The 20,891-nt window shown below is 38.6% G+C and overlaps 1 long non-coding RNA gene across 1 annotated transcript in view; it reads right to left on the bottom strand.

The window, feature by feature from the left end:
- Positions 1 to 20,891, bottom strand: part of LOC122798637 — a 172,125-nt gene that overhangs the window by 7,781 nt on the left and 143,453 nt on the right. Inside the window, exon 3 of the long non-coding RNA XR_006364288.1 lies at positions 4,512 to 4,765. This is a non-coding gene — a long non-coding RNA (uncharacterized LOC122798637). The remainder of the gene's footprint in view (positions 1 to 4,511; positions 4,766 to 20,891) is intronic.

Here is a 20,891-nt window from a genome sequence, read left to right on the forward strand (position 1 = left end):
TCTTACTTAATTGATGTACAGTTATTCAAACCCAAAACATCTAATATCCTGGCAGGTTGCAAGTAAAAACACTAGCACTCCAAAAGTTTGCAAAAAAGTTTTCTTTTTTGGAGGGGGTGCCATATCTTTCTATATCTATTTATTTATCAATACGTATATATGTCCAGATGCAGATAAATATTTAAATATAGATTTTAATATACAGACAGATATAGGTCTATATATTTCTATTTATATAGATAGAAAGATAAATATAGATCTATATCTCTATATAAAGAAAAGATCTCTACCTATATCTATAGAGATATACATAAATATATATATAATACACATACACAAGGTGGAAAGTGAGAAAAAATGAACACTCTTCTGTCCTCTGAGTCTGGCCACCATGACAGGGCACAAATTAAGATCAATTATTTAATAAAACAATTAGCATGAATATATTTAATTTCATTTACTTTATTGTTAATTATGTAAACATTAAGAATAAAAAAAAGATGATCATTTTTTTTTTTTGTTTAAGGCAATTCAGTACATTCCCAAAAGTCACAGAGGTGGAGGCTTTGTTCCACGTATAAAGATAATACAATATAAATTAATTAGCCACTTTCTTGCAGACAGGTTTCCAGGGTTAATGCTATTGCAAGCATCACATCAGTTTTACAGTTTAAACAGAGTCATGCTTAAATAATTTAATAATTATTATTTATGTATATTGTTTTTTAAATGACAGGTTGCTGTGTAATGAATAAAATTAAACTGATTGATCATAACTGCTTTGTTTTATTAAATAACTGATCTTAATTTGGAAACACATAAATTATGCTGTGCTGTAAAGGTTAGTATATGCGTCGAGGAAGAGTTACATGCAAACTTCTCCAGCCCCTCCCCCCCAAAAGAGCAAGTATCTATCCCGGCAGAGTGCAGCCTCCCAAACATCTCTGATGCTCAGGTGAAGGCTGCCCTCTCCAAAGCAGAAAACACTGCTTCCATGGGACCAGATGGTGTCCCGGGTTGCGTCCTACATGAACTACAAGAGGAACTAATCCCTCAAATAAAACAGCTATACAATCTCAGCCTCACTACATGATATGTGCCCAAAGAATGGTGTACAGCAACAGTGGTCCCACTCCACAAAGGTGGCGCCTCTGCGGACCCTGGAAACTATCGCCCCATAAGCCTGACTAGCCTAGTATGCAAGGCTATGGAGAGGATCATCATGGAACTCATAAACAAAGACATTGGGGACCTACAGACACTAGATCCTACCCAATTTGGCTTCATCAAGGGCAGATCCTGCCTTTTTAACCTGGTTGACTTCTTCAAAACAGTCACCAAGGCCATAGATGAAGGGAAGGTAGTCCACACAGCCTATCTGGACCTCACAAAGGCATTTGACACAATACCCCACTCGGGCATCATAGATAAGCTATCCAGCCTAAATATAAACCCCTATGTCACAAGATGGCTCGCAAACTGGCTCAAAGACAGAACCCACAGAGTCAGAGTTGCTGGAGCCATGTCAGACTCGAAACCGGTCATAAGTGGCATCTCACAAGGTTCTGTCCTGGGACCTCTCTTGTTCGGTATTTACTTTTTTGAGGTACAGGCCAACGTGGGAGGACTATGGCTCACCAAGTTCACAGATGACTGCAAACTGGGCACCATAACTGACTCTCCAGCTGACACAAACATCCTTCAAAAAGGTCTCGCAGAGATAGATAACTGGTGCCAGAGCCATGGTCTAAAGCTAAATGCCAAAAAGTGTATAGTCATACCCTTTGACAAAAACAATGTGCCCACAAATTACCACATAGGTGGTAACCCATTAAGTACAGAGAAAGTTATTAGGGACCTGGGGACCCAAGTTGATAGCAATCTCTCCTTTGAAAACCACATTGCCAAAGTGGTTAGAAAGACCTTCTACATAGCCCACCTTATCATGAAAGGATTCACATCTAGATCAAGAGAGGTAATCATGCCCCTTTATTCATCCCTCATCAGGCCCATCATATAATACAATGTCCCCTTTGGGATGTACCTTATCTGACACCTGCAGCAATTAGAAAGACCCCAAAAGTACCTCACCAGGAGGATCAAGGGACTCAAACAGATGCCATATGCTGCTCGGTTAAAAAAACTCCAGCTCTACTCAGTTGCATACCGCCTACTTCGAGGTGATCTATGCCTGACATATAAGGCTATGTCCAACCCAGAATTAATGGACATGCTCCACCTCAGTAAATCTAAATCCCTTAGAGCCACGCGCTCGAGGGACTTGAACCTCAGCACAGAAATAAATAGAACATGCTGGAGGGACAGATTCATAACCCAGAGGCTCCCTTTGCTCTGGAATAGAATTCTAATTCATGTTAGGCAGAGCACCTCACTGACTCTCTTCAAGAAGAATCTTGATCAGTGGATGGGGGATCGTAAGTTTGTCCCGGGGATTACTTCCGTGTCACTATTAGACAGAGGCACAGTAAACTAAACTTTAAAAAGGGCACAGTATACTCAAATCAAGGGGTGGCATAAGCCAAACACAATTGGGCTAGGCTTATAAATGCCACAGGGCAGATAGCCTAGTATGAACCTATGAACCTATGAATCTATGAAAGCTTTGCTACTGAATGAATCTGGACATGGGTGCTTTGAAACTACTGTTCATTTGCTTCTTGCACCATAACAAGACACTGGTTATACTTTTTCATTAAACGCTATGAGTGCTGATCAATTATGCCGAGATAAACAGCAAGCCTCCCAATGGTTTTTAAACTTAGCTGGCACTGACCTGTTAGCATTGATTACCTCTGAAACTGGTGACCCTGGTCTTGGAGTAAGCCAACATTGTTAGAAGGGCTGACCAAAGCAAAGTAGGAAGCAGTTGCTAGTTTGTTCTCTTATCCGAGATAGTAAGAGCTTACACTGTTAGCCTGACTTCTCATGGGGATCAGGAGTCTATTAGGGTTACCACATGTCACTCTTTGTGCAGGACATTTGAGCAGTTGTGTCCTACTATTTTTTTTTTTTAAAAACGTGGCATGTCTTGAGATTTGAGAACAACAAATATATGTCCTACTTTTTGTTTGAGTTGCATAAAAATATTTTGTATCTGAAACACCTAAATGTTATATGAAACATTATATTCAACTCAAATACTACAAGAATAAGCTTTTATTTTTGGCAAAATGTGAAGCTATGTCCTTTGTACTACTTGTGGGTATTTTTTGCCCTGCAAAATCTCATGTTTCTACAAATAAATGTCCTACTTTGGGCATATGAAAGAGTGGCAACCCTAGAGTCTAGCCATAGATGAATCAGTAAGTGACAGGGATGTGATAACACATACTTAGCCTGCCATATGTAGGAGCGCACGTGAGATGGACATCAGTATTACTGCCAGTTGTTCCACATAGTTATGTAAGAAAAAGAACCTTCATGACGACAGCTTTGTGGTACCATAACTCCTCTTCAGCTTGGGTTCCTACTGTAAGCCCTCAGCACAGGTAGCAGTACAGATCACATTTTAAACAAGTTGGGGGCCCATGATCAGCCAAAAGCTACTAACCGTTCATGTGAGTGATAGTGATAACCCATCTAGGGAGACAAGAAGACCCTGAAGTTCACATGAGGAGCATGGAGTGCATAAAAAATATTACCTAGCCAGCATGTAGGAACAAGCCTTCTAGGTTCAGTTAGCAAGCCTGGTTTCCAGTTGGTAGCTGGACAGAGATGACCAAGTTAATGCTGACAAGCTTTCCAACTTTAGAGAAACAGTGTGTTGTCCGCTGTGTTTGAAAAGAGATTTTATTTTCTTTAACATTTGTTTATCAGGAAAGTCCAACTGGGACAGATCACATTTTCAGAGGAGGCTGAGGGAGAAATGCTCCAGATGTATAGATATCTCTTGGAGAAAAGATAAACATAGATATGTGCTCGACAGTTCTCCTAGACAGTACTAACATGAATGCACCAAACATGACTGATAAGACAGTGTAAGCTAGGACTTACCTAAGGAAACATGTCCATTAGTCATATTATGATGAGTAAGCTTCCTAGTTACAAGGATATATGCACGCATGTACACACACACACACACACACACACACACACACACACACACACACACACAAACACACACATACACATACACACACACACACACACAAACCTCACATGTCAAGCACCTACAGGAAATTTACAAGATTGACAATATACCTCATTATCACCATCTCATCATGTTCCTCTCTTGAGACAATTACAGAGGGTAATGAAAGTGGATCACCAAATCATAGTCTAGGGATCAGAGACCATAAGATAGTAGCAGTGAAAGGGAACCAAAAAATTGCTCAGTATGAGCTTACTGCACTTTCAAGCTAAAATTGTCTTCAGGCTTCTGCGAGTATAACTATGCACACAGTATCAGCAACATAACATGTTACTGCTATAAACAAAAAAAAGGTAGGTGAGGAAATAAAAGATAAACAGCATATTTAAAAGATAGTTACCTTTACTTGGTGGACCAAATGGGCTCACTGCATTGCTCTGTACGATAGATCACCAGATTTCCGTCATCTTGCATTACCACTATACAGTCGCTGCCTTCCTGACGCCAACTGCTGGAATGCCATATTGCCTTGCTTGCATCATAAACTACGAGGTTGTTGTCATACTGCATGCAGAGTTTCACAACATCTGGATGGTTATCTGTATTGCTTGCCCAAATTGGGCATCTTTCATATAGGACAAAGTTTCCATCATCCTTAAAAGCACACAAAAGGATCATTAATATGAATATATCAGTCAGCTTCAATATCTACAACTAAAATTTGTGATAAACTATCAGTCTACCTTGATTCATTTTTATAACTTTGAATCCAGTCAAAATAAGCATTAAATTCAGTAGACTAATACTGGTCCTTTCACAGAAAAAAATAGTTTTGAAAAAAGACTCCTAATGGCATAACAGAATAAAGCAAGAGACTTGACAGTATTCATCTCACAGTTCTTAGAGAACTAAAGAGAAAGTGGTAACTCAAAAGAACTGCTACTGAATCAGATGATGAGAGGACAACAATAAGATACCTGCACCTGGAAAATGGGTCGATGCAATTCTGTTTCATGAAAGTGAGAGAAGAGCAGAGCAGGAAATTACCAGTTTATCAATTTAACTGCCATCATATGGAAGCACTTTTCATAGGATCAAAGGAAGTTACTAGGCTATTGGCCCTGAGGCCCTTACAAGCCTAGCCAAGAATTTAGCCCATGTTTCAACAAGTCAGCACCCTATGCCACAATCCAGCAGGGACACAGGTGGAATCTCAGAGGTGTATTTTGTGTTCCCCATCCAGTTATCTAGGTTGCACTTAAAAAGGGTTAAGATATGGATACTTCCAGATTAGAACCATCAACATCATCACCAATGCTAACTCCCCTAGTCCACTAAGCCACACAAGATGCCACTTTTCTAGGACTGAACTGCTTATTACTGATAGGTGATTGAGGAAAAGGGTCCATAGTAGTATAGTTTTACGGGGTAAATGGTAATATCAGATAAACATGACAGTGCTGTTTTACTGAGTGGCATAGATACACAATTGTCATGTCTGGATATAAACCACTGTCATGAAGGACTCACAATACTTTAAAAACACTGATATAAATAGTGCGTCTTTACATGCAGACAGACACTCCATCCACTCAAATTGTATAAACAATTCATTATTCCAAATGTGTTCAACATTTTCTAATTCTTTCTTAAAGTATAAACATATGGGCTTATTTCCCTGTGGTAAGTTTAAAGAATGTAATAAAGTCATTAACACTGGAAAATTGGGACTTCCATGATGGCTGCACACTGATCAACAGTTTGACTTCAGCTCTCCCACTGCAAAAACAGAAACTAAAAAAAACAGCCAGTGATATTGTGAGCTTGAGTAAAATACAGTTACTGGCTAGTAAGTATACATCCTAGATGCCCTTATTGACCCATTTAACAGTGTCTCTGGTGGTGTAGCCTCGCCATTTTGGGAAATTTTGTTTTATGGTTGTACAACAGAAGCTTAATAGGCCAGAAGGTATTTTTCCTAATTGTTTTTCTGTTTTGTCACTAATGTATCACTTTTAATGCCATATCCAGCCATATCTATGGCTAGTTGCACATGTGCAATTACCTAGTGGTGTTCAATATTCAATTTGCAATTGTTAATCAAGTCAGCCATTAAAGGCCTAAACTAGCAGCTTAGCTAACATTTCTAGCTGCTAAATAAAACTGCTAAGTTTGTTTGTCTTATTATATAGCAATGCAGCCATCAACTGGGCTATCATAGCATTGACTGTTTTTTCTAATTTTTACTTACAAGCAAAAAACACGGCAAGGTTGTTGTTCTGTGTTATAGCAATCCAGCTGTCAGCCAGACTATTATTATAGCATTAAGTGCCTTTTTGTCTCCTATTTACCTTACTTCTTGTTGCCATTGCGTGTTTATGTAACTGTTGTAATCAGTCAAGGAATATTCTCACAGTGTGTACAGTGTGCTAGTTGCCTTCCTAACGGTAGGAAGTCCACACATGCCTATATCAGAAATTGATGGATCAAACAAACATAATATACAAAAGTGTGTCCCAATGGCCCTAAGCTATATAGGTTAGTTACTTAGCTGACTCAGTTTGTATGCTGCTTTTTACTTGAAAACGCTATGCATTGATGGTTCAGGCTTCCTAACTACTACTTTGCTTCACTGTTTAGTATTCTGGTGCTACTATTGATAGGTACAAAGCTGCATATTCGCATTGCTTTTAATTGATTGCATATGAACAAAAGTAAGAACAGCTGTAATGGATATCATTGTTGAATGCTATTTTTTCTACAGTGTAATTGCTCTAAATTGTTCATTAACCTAGCTAGTTGCTCTGTTTGAAGCTGTATTCTCTACCTTTAAACAGTTGCTTTGTATTAGCTGTTTCAGTATTCTTGTTTAGTGCTGTGTGCGTAGCTGCTCTAGAATCTCGACAATTGCATAGTATTCATGCCTGCTTATGTTTGGCTCTTATATAGCTGTAGCCCCTCTCACTGTTTAACTTCCTTCTTCTAACAGTCTGTCTTCTCTACAACCCCAATACTGCTCTAACCAAGGTAATATACTTAAATCTTCCTATTTTATTTCTCTCCTTTGCTTAACCTCTCCTTCTCCCCTTTTTTCTCTAGATACAAACTTCTTGCATACAGCCTTGGCAACTGCCCTCTCCACTGCATTTCTCTGCTTCTCTAAGACCCAGGGAACTACTACATATATTGCACCCAAGATCCTTGACCAGCTTCTGGATTATTAGTGTTTACCAGCCCTCCTGCTTCAGTAATTAATGCATGTTTTTTTTTCTTCTAACTCTAAGTTTTGTAATCCTCAAACTGCTCCCTACTCACCACTAGAACTCGCCAATACCCTCCATCTACACATTCTTCTCTCTTTCCTGTCTACATCCCTAGCTAGCTTGCCTATCAAGCCTGTGTACTAAGTAAACTCTAACACCTTACCTAGCTTTAGTGTAACAGATCCACTGCCCCTCCGCACTGCCCTCTCCTCTCTGACTTTTTCTTCATTTTCTTTAAACCATGACCACCCCGCTACTGTTTCTTGTAGTCTGTATACCACTGCTACCTTCTTTTTGTGATTTCCTTTGCCCTACTCTAGCATTCTGTTAATTACTCTGCCTAACCTGACCTCTCTCCTACCTACTCTCCTTTTCACCCCCCTCATTTCTTGATAATCTCTTTCCTCTCCTTTGGATTTCCCTTCTTCTTTTCCCCTTAATTTTAAACATCGGTTTCCCCTTTTTCTTTTCTTCTTAATTTAAAATTACTAGAAAAACCACTTGCCTTGACTGCTTTGCATCTACTGATTGTTTTTCTTTGCGAGCAGCTCTAACCAGGTGTAGCCCTGCTCCATTCATCCTAACTACACTCAGGCTCTCTCTCTGCTCCCCTACCCCACCTCCATTCCCACCCACCCCCACATCAATTACTTTTCTACCAGACCAAACTCTTCCCCCCGCATCTCTTGCAAACAAACAGTAGTTACCAATAATCTATGTCCAATCACGGTCTTCCATTTACTCTTCACCAAACCACATACTCATTATCAATCATTCATCCAGCAAATCTTAATACACTTTTAACCCACACCTCACCACCCTGCATTCACCCACCCATGTGACCCATTTAACATACTCATTACATTCCCTACCACCGTTTAACTTCCCTAGCATGTTTCACTATAACTTTACCACACTGCCTCTCCTTTGCCTAACTCTCAGTCTTCATATATATATATATATATATATATATATATATATATATATATAGATGTATATATATATATATATATATATATATATATATATATATATATATATATATATCACATCATTAAATTCACAGAACCTCCACATCCAATACTTCCATAGAAACAGAAACAGAGTCCTTCTGTAATATATAACCCACTCTATACAGTTCCAGCACATCATTATTCACCAAATTCAAAATTCTACATGACTCATCTAAACCTACACCCCCACCTATTACAAACTTCAGGTTTTCAAATAAAGCAACCCTCCTCAACCACCACACAAAAACTGTCTACTACTTAGCCCAATGTGGGTACATCCATCCCAATCCAGGTCCATCCTCTAACCCTACCTCTTCCAAACCTTCTTCCCCTAAAAAATCTACTTTTAATCACTCAACCTGTGTAGCATTTCCAACAAAACTACAGAACTCCATCCATGGCTAACCCAGCATTCCCCTGATATACATGCACTCACTGACATGTGGCTCAAGCTACATATAAAAGATACAGAACTACTCCCACCAGGCTACCACATAATTAGAGCAGACTAAACTCATAAAAAAGGGGGAGGTAAAGTGTTAATCTATCCTAGCACTCTCACCATATTCCCATATCCCAAACCCATCCCCTCTTTTAGTGCTGTTGAAATTCTCTTAGCTTCCTTAAAAATCAATAATACCAAATAGCTATGCATCTCAGTCCTATATATACCAGCATGGAATAACATCACAATATTCCAGGATACCTAGGTTGCAAGGCAAAGACAAAGACGATAATCAGACACCTTTCATAAGGGATGCCAGCAACAACCTGCTCAACAATCCACAGGACATCAAAGGCAGATGGAAGGAGTATTTACAGCAGCTTTTGAATGAAGAAAACCCCACAGACGCTATACTGCCCCAGAAACGGGTCTACTTCATAACATTAAAATTTCATAATGTTGAATTTCATAATAATGAGACCAAAACATCTAAACCCAAAACACTGAAAACCCAAAACAATGAAAACTCAGAACACTGAAAGTGTGCTTCATAACATTGAAAACTACAATGAATATGTAAATAACGTCCTCTCTGCCTATAACACCTAACTAACAAACACACTTTCTACTAAGTTTCTGCAGGGGGGAAAGCCCCCATGCACCCCCCATGTGGGGGGGGGGGTTCTGCCCACCCACACCCCCATAAATTAAATATACCAGCTCCAAAATTGCACTACAGTGGAAAAAAGTCAATTTCCTAACCTCACTGTATCACAATCACCATACACTGAGGTTAGGAAATTAACTTTTTTCTACTGTAGTGCAATCCTGGAGTTGGTATATTTAATTTACGGGAGGGAAGAGCCCCCCACATGAGGGGGTGCAGGGGGGCTTGTCCCCCTGCAGAAATGTAGTAGAAAGTATGTTTGTTAGTTAGGTGTTGTTGTAGGTGGAGGGGATCTTATTTACTTGTGCAATGTAGTTTTCAATGTTATGAAGCACACTTTCAATGTTCTGAGCTTTCAATGTTTTGGGTTTTTAGTGTTTTGCATTTTCGATGTTATGATCTCAATGTTATGAAATTGAACATTATGAAATTTCAATGTTATGAAGTAGACCCCAGAAACAACCTATGATGAGAGAAGAGGAGAAGCCCACTCTAGGAGAAGTAAGAACAGCACTAAGGAAAATGAAGTCAGAGAAAGCAGCAGGATCAGATGAGGTCACAGCTGATATGACAAAGATGCTGGGTGAGATAGGGGAGAAATGGCTCCTGAGGGTACTAATAGCAGTGTGAAGAGAAAGGCGTATCCCAGATGACTGGAGAATAAGCATACTTGTGCCAGTGTACAAGAAGAAGGGGGACATACACAACTGTGGGCAGTACAGAGGCATCAAACTCCTATCACATTGCATAAAAGTTCTGCAGAAGGTGACATAAACAGATACGCAGAGTAGCAGAATGTAAGATAGGAGATGAGTGGTTTGGATTCAGATCAAAATGCAGCACAACTGACTCCATGTTTGCATTGAGACACATACTTGAGAAGAAGCTAGAGATGAGGAGAGAGTCCAACTGGGTATTCCTAGACTTGGAGAAAGCATATGATGAGGTCCCAAGAAAGCTGATCTGGGCAGTACTGTGGTGGTTTGAAGTCCCCGAAGCATTGGTAGAGTTAGTGCAGGCTATGTACAATGACCCAGTGACTCAAGTACGAACAGTGTTTGGCTTCACAGAGGGGTTCCCAGTGGGAGTGGGTGTACACTAGGGTTCAGCTCTGAGCCCACTGCTATTTATACTGGTGATGGATTACATTAGCAAACAGGTTGATGGGGACAGATCAACAAAGTTGCTGTATGCAGACGATATGGCAGTACAGGCAGACTCTGAGCAAAAACTTCAGCAAAGGATAGGAGAATGGAATGCAAAACTGAAGGCACATGGGATGAAACTAAGCACAGATAAGATGGTGGTAATGGCAGCAAACTGGGGAAATCAGAAGAAGCTGAGAAAAGAGATAGAAGAGAAGATAGTGGAACATGCAGGAAGATAGTGGAACATGTAGGAAGATAGTGGAACAGGTAAATGGCTTCAAGTATCTAGAATGGGTGGTTTAGGAGAAGGGGAGTCTGAATGAAGAGGTCAAAGCAAGAATTAGAGGGGCTGCAGTCAACTGGTATAGAGTGTCAGGAATAGTCTATGACAGAAGAATGCCAAAGAAGCTGAAGAGTAAGGTGTACAAGACAGTGGTGTGACCAGTAGTACTGTATGGTACAGAAACCTGAGCAGTAAAGGCAGAACAGTTGAAGAAGCTAGAGGTGATGGAAATTAAGTGCCTGAGAAAGGTGATAGAATGCACTGTAGGACAGACAAAGAAATGAGGACATAAGAGCAGACGCCAAAGTAGCTCCAATTGCAGAAAAGATCAAAAAGAACAGATTACAGTGATTTGGGCATATATGCAGAAAAGCAGAAGACAATCTGGTGAGGAAGATTTGGGATAGACAGGAAGAAGGTAAGAGGAAGTGATGGCATCCAGCAAAGAGGTGGATGGATTGTTTTAAAGAAAATCTGAGACAGTCAGGCATCAGTGTTGAAGAAGTCAAGAGTGTGGCACTGAATCAAGAGAGTTGGCGACAGTTAACACGATACCCTGTCCCCTTGTAGAAAAATGGGAAAAGGGAGCTGATGATGATGATGATGATTAGAAAACATCCTATCCTGCATCCCCAAAATATACCCAGTGAAACTGTAATCATGGAGATACCAACATAAATTGGCAAGATCTAAACTCTGACTACACCACCAACAGCATAAACCTGTATGGTTTTACTCAACTTATCTCTGCTCCAACTGGAATCCCAAAAAATACATACCAAGGAGCTACATTTGACTGGGTCCTAGTTTCACATCCCCATAAATGCCCCAACTCCAAAACCCTACCGAATAACGTAAGTGACCACCTACCCACCCATACTGCAGAACTATAACCCATACCACCAAAAACGCATCTATAAAACCTCATGCAATCTATCTAAATTCAACCAACACCAATTTAACTCAATACTAATATCTATAAACTGGTCCATACTAAAATTCCTACCATTAGAGGATGCTGTTAGCTACTTCAACACACTTACTGCAAACAAGGAATCCTATACTGGCACAAACACTTTATGAACTCAACCACAAAAACCACCCTGCTTACTACTTACCTGCTCCCCTCTCTCCTCAGTGCTGCTCCCATTCTGACATTCATATTACCCTAAAAGACAAATTTGAATCTTGCTCTAATAACATTGCTAAATTTGCTACAAATGTATCCCATAATGCACACCACTGCACAGTTCTCTGTACCCTCAACCAGCTCAAACTTCCACACCTCCTAGACTACCAACAACTCAATATGTCACGCAAAGTTATATATCAACCCAATACTTGCCCAGCACTTAACTCACTCCTCCAAACCTACATACCCACCAGGGCTCTCCGATCTGAAGAAAACCAACTAGTGACCCTACACAGACCACAGAAAAAAAGCTGGACAGTGTCTATACTTCTGCACTGTAGATAAACTCTGGAATGCCTTACCCGAAAACATCAGAGCAATAGCAAACCACACAAATTTTAAACTCACACTAAAAAAACACCTCCAAGATGCAAGGATCTGCTCCAGTTACAAAAGACCTATTAATCCTGTTCCAATCGGGTCTATATCAGAACATCGAAGTATTAAAACTTTGAATGTTCTGATATCTAACACTATTCAGCAAAAGCTAAGAATAGTGAAGCTGCAGAACAGCAAATTCTTTCATTGGGAAAGAATTTGGTTGGCTGTTTCTGTGGCTTCACTATTCTTAGCACTGTGGTGGAAAGTTACGGGTTGGGTTCAGGTAAGTGTGCAATTGTTTGTACGTTAGGGATAGGGGCAGGTTAAGTGAGTTAGGGTTAGGGCGCGGGTTAGGCATGTGTGCAATAGTGACAGATGCTTTATAGTCTCACATTTATCACTCATTTCAGTTCTGCTTGTCTTCTTCCAGTTTAAGTGAGTTAGGGTTAGGGTGCGGGTTAGGTGAGTGTGTGATAGTGACGGACCTTAGGATTAGGGTTTGTGTTAAGGTAAGTGGGTAGATAGTAGTGTATGTTTAGTTTAGTGTAGCATTAGATGTAGGAATTTAAGTGTATGTGTGTGGTTGCTGTTTGTCTGATGTGCTTGTGTTGTGTGTATGTGTTTCGGAGCAGCGAATGTTTTCCATGGGAAAAAATTAGCTGTTCTGAATGTTCAATATTTTCCTGTTTAGATGTTTTGGGGTCAATGAAATAGATTTTGCTATTTTCATCTTTCGATAACGTGATATAATCACTTCCAATCGACCTAGTCACCCCCCCACCCTACCTTCCACTCCTTTAATTCTTATATACTTTCCTCCTTCCTCCCCCTGCCCTCCTCCCCTCTCCTTTTGCCCTTCTTTACCCTACCATCCTTTTTCTTCCCTCTCACCTCCTCTAACGACACAGCTGCCTGATTTATTGAGTCCTGACCACAAATATTAAGCTCCCCATTTCTGTCTTCTAATTAGCTGCTAGTCTTACTAATGTACATTGGTTAACCTTTACTTTCCTTTAATCTCTTTTTTTTACAAAAGTCTACCTGCAGTCAGTCCTTGTAGATGTCTTTTCTAACTATACTAACTTACTTTTATAATGAATTCAATCAGCCTACCAAAAAATTATGATTAGATAAACTAACTGAAATAAACTATTTTCTCTGTATTTGTTGTTTACAAAATTACTTCTATAATGAAAATCAACAGCTTATATGTCAGTAGGGCTAAGTTGTAACTTTGTAAGCTATACACCCGCATGTAAATGCACTGACCACTGTACTTTTTCTCAAATGTTTTTACTTTATACTTTGTCAGATGTTTTTACTTTGTGAAGCTTTTCTCCCCAGGCCTCCACTGATAATGGTTTCCTGACCCAGTCGGACTTTCCTGGTCAACAAATGTCAAATAAATAAATAAGAATAAACTTAGAGAATCTGAAAAAAAATCATCCAGAAAAGGTGAAAAGAAAACATTGTCTGGGAGGAATCCTGTAGCTGTTCAACAAAAAGCAGTTCAAGCTCCAGCTCTGGTGTAAGTGATTGCTTCCACTACTTTAGAAGAAAAAAGTCAAATGTGCACAGACCTGATTAAAATAAATGAAACACTGAAAAAGTATATCAACTCAAATAACAAAAGGCTTCAAAAAATTGAAGAAGCTTTCAACAGCTATACAGATGAGCTGATAAAAATGCAAAAAATCAGAGGTTGAAATTAAGAAAAGGCTGACTTATGAGACTGCCGAAGAAGAGATTTTTCAAAAATGGTAGAGTTACAAGACATAGCATGCAGAGAAAACCTGAGATTTTCTGGTGTACCAGAGAAACTGGAAGGAACAGACTGTATTAATTTTATGAAAGCATAAAAAAGTAACTGGACTAGTATTCCACCAAAGGGTTTGTTAATTGAAAGGGCACATGCCTGCTCCAAATCTGGCCACGAGAAAGCAGCCAGGGCCTGTATTTGTAAATACACAATACTACCAGAAGAACAAATTGATCCTAACAAAACTGTGACAGAAGGGCAAAATAGTAAAAACCCTGGAGACAGCACATTATTTTTGGAAAATGATTATTCACTGTACAACAGGCAGAAGAGAAGTAAAATTATCACAGCAATCATGGAATGCCAAGCAGCAGATGTGAGATTCAAGCTGCTATATCAATCTGTCTTCAGGATATTTTTTTCTGGGAGGATCAAATTTATTTTATGATGCAGAGCAGGCTAAGCGAGAAATACAAAGGTTTGTCTAACAAGGCCATCAAACAGAAGGCAACTCTGCTTTTCATTCTTCTGATGGTAAGACTAATAAAAAGAATTTGCCAATGAAACATTTTCTGATATTCCAAAGGAAAATGCTTGAAAGGCAGAAAAAACCACAGGAGTTGACTAGAAGCATATGGAGTACCGTGGACTTGAACTAGAATCTGGAGTTGGGAGATGGAGATGAACAGGAAGAAGACAAGCAGAACTGAAATGAGTGATAAATGTGAGACTATAAAGCATCATCACATTTCTGATATTGCCTTTACAAGAAAAAGTGGCTGAGAAAATTTGTATTTTTGTAGACTTTGTTAAACTTGTTGGGAGGACAGATAGGCATCTACTCTACTTCATGTCATTAATGTTCAGAAGGTCCCTAAAAGGAAAAAAAACAAGGTAGAAAGATGGAAAAAAATAACTGTAAATAAAACTATTTTTTCTTACCAGTATTTGTATAAAACATTTTATGACAGAAATTGAATGTCATGTTCAGTGATATATGTGATAAAGAAACCAAAGTAAACAGGTACTTTTTTTTTCTTCTCTCTTTTTTCAATTTTAAGAAATGTGGCCATTACAATATAAAAAGATAAGAAAGGCAGGACAAAACCATGTTTAAGAAAGTAAATTTTACTCTTGGGGTGGGGGTGGGGTGTAAAAGTGTACTGATTATAATATATTTAGAGTTGAAATGTTTTCATTTATATTTGCATAGGTGAATGTCTGGTTAATGCCTTAAGCTTTATCTAATGAGAAGTCTTTTGTGAATGCAAGTGGATTTAAAAATGAGAGACCACAATGTAATAGTTTTCTTCATGCAAATAAATGTTTTGCGCCAAGTGAGAAATCTGAAACTGAGGGCATATTGACATTTTGATCTTATGTTTCCATGGAAAGAAGCTAACTAAAAGTGAAGGCAATAAATTGAGAGGTCTGGACATTGTTTACAATTAAAAGGTACAAAGGCATGCAGTTCAGTAAAAATAAAGTTTGAAAGTATTGGAAGTAAATAATAAGCTTTTCTGATAAATAACTTCTTTAATGCATTTACTTGAACAGTGTATAATTTAGTTTTGTTTAAAGATAACCAGTGTACTTTTTCTTAAGGCTAAAATTTAAAATTTTCTAAAAACATACAAGTTGTTTTTGACATCTGGAAGAGGAATAAAGATAAGACAAGACAGCAAAGAGAGCGCAATTAATATAAGTAGAAACATGGGCTATAACATGCTCCTTAGAATGGATAACCTTAATTTCAGGTTAAGATTTGCCTGTGTGAGCAGCTGTTGATTTGGGAGAATTGTTCCTGTTAGGAGGGTTACATTTCATTATTTGAAGGTGTACATGGTTTTACGTTAATAAGTTAAAGGGGTGTTCTGTTTTTTTTTTTTTTTTTTTTTTTTTTTTGAGGGTTTTCATCAAAATAAAAGTCTTATGAAATGTGATGGTTTCATATCAAATTTTTGGACAGCATTCACTCGAACTGAGATAGTCAAAAGGCTATTTTCCAGTTCATGGGAGGCTGAGCCATAAATGGTCAACTCCACAACAGTAACTGCTAGTGTGTATTCATTGTTGTGAGGTCAACATTCTGCTTGGAGATCGCAGTACAGTGGAGATCAGGAAACATACCCATTTCCACACTGTAGTTCGCTCTCAGAGTCTGTATATATAATTAGCAGGGGGTGTGGGGGCACGGGGGGGGCTTGCCCCCCTGCAAGACGTTAGTTGGAAATGGTTGGTAGGCAGGGTACGTTGGGTAATGTTGAGTACATTGAATAACAATGTGTTGACATAATCAGTTTCATTAATTTGCGTGAATGATGTTTTTATTTTCGTTGTTTTTTTCACGGAAGTGATCATCCAACAGAATGCGCTTTAGAAATATGATAGTAAACCAATGTGACACAAGTTCAAATGCAGATGACAAAAACAACTGTATGAAAGATCAATCTGCCAAACATTAATGGGTGCATGCAGCACAAAAGCTGGAAATAGACATTTTAAAAAGTTGTCATATATAATAGGTGGAAATAATAGCTTCTTATCACAGTGGCTACACTAAACAAATTATTTTGGAACGTGAATGGCCTCACAGGTGTAGACAAAAAAAGGAAAGAATATTGAATTATACCAAGAAACTCAGATTGCAAAGAGCAATGCTACAGGAGATACACTTGTAAAAAATGAGCATGTGAATTTGATAAAGGAAGGATTTCAGGCAGGATATTTTGCGGAGTATCAGAGAAGAAGGGGAGTGCTTTTACTACCTACTAGATGACCTCTGATAGTGACAGAAGATGGGAAAAGATAGTTATGGTAGATATGTGGTAGTGAGGGGCTACTGGCAAGAGAGGAATATTTATATTCCACCTAAAACTGCTACTATGGTGCCTAAGAAAATTTTAGGAAAAATAATCAGCTTTTAGCAGAGAATATTACTTACAGGCAGGGACTAGAACTCAAATTGTAATGGTGAGGATGTATCTGGGTACCTAGAAGGAAAAATATAAGAAAAGACGATGCATTTCTGAAGAACTTTATGAAAATATTTGGTATGGAAGATGTGAATTAAGTAGTAGGAACCTGAACAGAATTTTCACTCTATTTCCCAAGGTACAATAACTGGGGTAGACAAAACAAAACTTACACTTTACAGGAATATATGCATTTAATTGAAACCTTTGACACACATCCAGTAACTATTTTGGATAATTCACCAATGATAACTAAGATAAAAATGCAAGGTAATGAAGTACAAATGAGACACTGGTGCTCCCCACCTACCTGTTAAAAAGAGAGGAATTTAAGGAATGGGTACTGTACATTATTCAAGAATTATTAGGGAAGACTGAGATTTCTTCACAATCTAGTGAGTGGGATAAAACTAAAGTGGTGTTTGAAAATAGTTTAGAAATAAAATAAAAAGAGATATGGTTAAGAAGTAATAATTATTTAGAGGGGTTGACAAAGGCTTAACTATTGCAAAATAAAGGGGATCTCACAGAACAAGAAGAGGTGCAAATGCATAGTGATAAAGAGAAAATAAGTGACTACCTGGATAATATGCATGAGTTTAGAAAGATTGCTGTAAAGTAACTGTTTTTTAATAATAAACCCAGAGCACAAAAACTTTTAGCACAATTACTTTGGCAACAGAATGTAGAAAGTGTTGTCGTTACACTTAGGGAGCCTATAATAAAGAAAAATAACCAGAGATCCTGTAGAGGTATTAGAGATATTTTGGAAATTTTGTCTCCAGGAGTATTCATGTGTAAATTTGGCAGCTGGGAGGAAAGAAAGCAATAAAGATGTGGAAGGTTACATTTAACAATATTTTAAAAAGAGAGGAAGCATCAACATCCTATAAGAAAGGTGTGGTGGCTGTAATACCTAAAAGCTGTAAAGACCCATCAAACCCAGCTTCACATAGTCCTATTTTAAATTTAAATCTAGATTATAAAGTGCTTATAGGTTCATAGGTAGGTACTAGGCTATTGGCACTAGGGCCTATATAAGCCTAGCCAAAAAGGTACCCTGGCTTTCGCCACCCAAGAAAATTATTTTCCTGTGCTCCTGTCGAGCAGAGCCACAGAAGTGATCCCCGGGGTGAATTTCTTATCTCCCATCCAATCATCAAGACTTTTATTGAAGAGTGCTAATGAGGAGCTTTGTTTGATATAGATAGATTGTTTGTTCCGGAGTATGGAAAGTCTCTGGGACAGGAATCTATCCCTCCAGCATGTTCTGTTTATTGTGGTGACAAGGTTTAGGTCCCTAGAGTGTATAGCTCAGAGGGATTGGGATCTCTTTAAGTGGAGCATGTCCAACAGCTCTGGGTTTGACATAGCTTTGTATGTTAGGCAGAAATTGCCTCTGAGTAGGCAATATGCGAGGAAGTAAAGCTGGAGTTTTTTGAGATGGTCTGTGAAGGGCATCTGTTTGAGGCCGGTAATCCTCTTTGTGAGGTATTTCTGTGGGCTTTCCAGTTGTTGTACAGGTCTTGTAAGGTACATACCAATAGGGGCACTGTATTCTATAATGGGTCTAATGAGTAATGAGTAGACAGGAACAAAGACCTCTTTTTTTCCTGGATGAGAAACCTTTTTTGATGAGGTGTGCCACATAGAAGGATTTCCTGAATACTGTGGTGATGTGATTATCAAAAGAGAGACTACTGTCCACCTGGGTCCCAAGGTCTCTTATCACACTTTCGGTGTTAAGTAGACTACTGCCTATGTGGTAGTTTATGGGTACAGAGTTTTTACCAAAAGGGATGACAATGCACTTTTTGGCATTAAGCTTGAGGCCATGGATTTGACACCAGGCATCTGTCTCAGTGAGGCCCTTTTGTAGGATGTCCACATGATTAGGAGTTTTGAATATGGCTCCTAGTTTGCAGTCATCTGTAAACTTTGTTAGCCAAAGACCTTCTGTGTTAGCCTGTACTTCAGAGAAGTAGATACCAAACAGGAGATGACCCAGGACTGCACCCTGTGGTACTCCGCTCGTCACTGCTCTGAAGTTGGATTTGGAGTCTACTACTTTCACAGTGTGGGCTCTGTCAGTGAGCCAGTTAGCAACCCATCTTCTGACATAGGGATTTATACTTAGTTTAGTGAGTTTATCTATAATTCCAGAATGGGGGATGGTGACAAAAGCCTTGGCGAAAACTAGATAGGCTGTGTGAACCACCTTACCCTCATCTACGGCTTTGGTGACTGCTTCAAAGAAGTCTATCAGGATTAGGAGACATGATCTGCCTTTTACAAACCCAAACTGGGTTGGGTCCAGAGTTTGGATCATATCTATAATAGCTAAATGAATGGCAAAGGTGTTGTCACAATTGACAGATGTGTATTAATGAGGTTTGTGGAGGGGAGGCAAACATTTTACATTAACAGAAAGAGTATGATCCAGAGGGAAGAAGAATGTAAGAAAATAATGCTGTTGTTGGTGGGCCTTGATACAGAGATAGTATTCAACACAGTAAGCTGGGATTTTATGAGTATGGAAATGGAAGAATTTGCATTCCCTGATACAATAATAAGGTTAATTAAGAGGCTATATGAGGGCTTGGAGGCAAAAAGTAAAAAGGAAAGGTTCTCGCTCTCTGATAAGTTGTGTCTAAACTGAAAAAGCAATCAAGGTTGTCCTCTTTCTTCTTTTTTATTTTCATTATATTTAGAGCTATTGACAAAGAAAATAAGAGAATCAGAAATTCAAGTATATAACTGGTATGGTAGTCAAGAAAAACAGGCTTTATTTGCAGACAACATACCTCTCAACTGTACAGATTTTCGCAGAATGTCCAGATTTTTGCCATATATTTTTGGTCCGTTTTTCAATTGTGGCTTTCTGGCAAATTAATGGCAAATCATTGAAAAGTGAAGTTAGAAAATAACAAACATTTGAGTTTTTGACTTCATACCCTTCAGAAAATTCATGCTAATGCAAAACCTGTTATTCTATCAACTTTTGTAAGTTTGTAAGAGCAATATTTCAAAATTGTCCCTATCTGTACCACTTTTTTATGGCTTTGTCCAGATTTCATACTCTAAGAGGTTGAGAGGTATGGCAGACAATATTGTTTTGTACTTCATAAAAACAGAAAAGGACATCTCAGTTTTGAGAAACATTCTATGACAAGTTTGAGTATTTTGGGGATAAAAAAAACTACAGTCATAAACTATGTACCCAAATATTAATTGGTTCAGCAATACCCATATTTATTGGGAGGTGATGAAATAAAGTACTTAGGAGTGTGGGTTAAAAAGGACTCTGTTATGACAGCTAAAGATATGTGAGAAAAGACTAAACAAAAGATAATACAAAAAACAAAAAAAAATAGAAGCTCTATTGTTTATGAATATGGACAGTAAGATGCAAGCAGTGAAAACATGTCAGTCCCTTTAGTTTTATATACAGGTCAGGCATATTTTTATCAACCAGAGGAGAAGCTGTGGACGGTAATTAATAAAGAGTTGAAGGATTTTATCTGGAAGGGGAAGATGGCAAGAGTCAAGTGGGATAAGATAATCATTCCAATAGAACAGGAAGGTTTCAGATTAACTGATTTCAAGGGTATTTTAAAGTTACACAGCTAAGGCTCATATACATAAAACAAGCAGAAAACAAAGTGACAAAGACTGATGATGACGTAGGGGGGGGAATCCAAGAAAAAAGGACAG

This window comes from Protopterus annectens, chromosome 3.part1 (assembly GCF_019279795.1).
Source record: "Protopterus annectens isolate FY-2018-M chromosome 3.part1, PAN1.0, whole genome shotgun sequence".
NCBI classification, from domain to species: domain Eukaryota; kingdom Metazoa; phylum Chordata; order Ceratodontiformes; family Protopteridae; genus Protopterus; species Protopterus annectens.